This window comes from Pygoscelis adeliae, unplaced genomic scaffold (assembly GCF_000699105.1).
Source record: "Pygoscelis adeliae isolate BGI_AS28 unplaced genomic scaffold, ASM69910v1 Scaffold174, whole genome shotgun sequence".
Taxonomy (NCBI): domain Eukaryota; kingdom Metazoa; phylum Chordata; class Aves; order Sphenisciformes; family Spheniscidae; genus Pygoscelis; species Pygoscelis adeliae.
In genome coordinates, this window is record NW_008824676.1 from 5,912,302 (window position 1) to 5,913,552 (window position 1,251).

Below are 1,251 nucleotides of genomic sequence, written 5' to 3' on the forward strand. Positions count from 1 at the left end.
CTTTTTAATCTTATCTGGTGATAAGAAAGGTTTGGGATTCATTGCTTGGGAAAGAAAACTGGCATTTTTATCACCTAAGAATGAATCCTACTTTAACCTTGCCGGTTACTGGTATTAATTGTGTTTGTCATGATCTTAAAGCAAATGCAAAACCTAATATTATCACTGACTGAAATGCTGACTTCTCTCTGTCCCTGTAGCTGCCCTCGCATAAGGCTTGGGATTGTCCTGACAGCCCTAGGAGCTGCATAGACCTTGACTGCTGAGGAGCACAATGAATCCAGCCCCCACTTCGTGGATGAATATCAGGTTATTATATAAACAGTGAACATTAAAATGATCAATAGTGTCATTCAAAGAGCATGTCCAACCCATTATTTCATGGAGTTTTCCCACAAGGAAATCTTTCTAAGCAAAAGCAGACAACTGACTGAGGCTCTGGGTATGTTGCCTAGCACTTAGAGAGTGAGTTTCAAGATGCGGGGAGGGATACAAGAGCCCTAACAAAGGGACTTAACTGGAGGACATGAGGTCTAGCTGAGCGCATGTAAACCTCTTTTTTGAGAGGAGAGTGCCTCCTTGTCTCCAGTGGTGGTAGATTGCATAGTCTGGTACCTTTTAGAGCATGGACAGATGTCCAGGCTGAGGGGCAGACGTCTGAAAGAGGAAGACCCAGGAGATGGGACAAGCCATTGGTATATCCATTTCCCGTCAGTAGTTCTTGCACTAAACTATGCTTCTTCCCTTCTAGGTATCCCTTCTTCAACAAGACCCAAACACCAAAAACCAAACTGTGCTTATGCAATAACAAAAAGTTGCTCTGCTTCCATTGCTGCAACCACCCCCACAGGGCATTTGCCACCATCCATGAGTCAGTAGAGAGATAGAGCACTGGCCACACTCAGCAATGTCTAAAGCCAGCTGGATGGCTTTCATGACTGCAAACTGACTTGATTCACCTTCTCCTTCAGCAGTTTCTACAACTTGTTGCATAGGACTCCATACAGCAGCCTTCCGCCTCTGATGCTTTCCCACAATATGACAGGACCCATCAGTGAACAGGGCATATTGCTTCTCATTTTCTGGTAGTTCATTATGCATTGGAGCCTCCTCAGCACACGTCACCTCTTCCTCTGGCGATATTCCGAAATCTTGCCTTCTGGCCAATCCATGATCACTTCCAGGATTCCTGGGCGACTGGGGTTTCCTATTTGAGCCCGTTGTGTGATCAGTGCAACCCACTTACTCCAC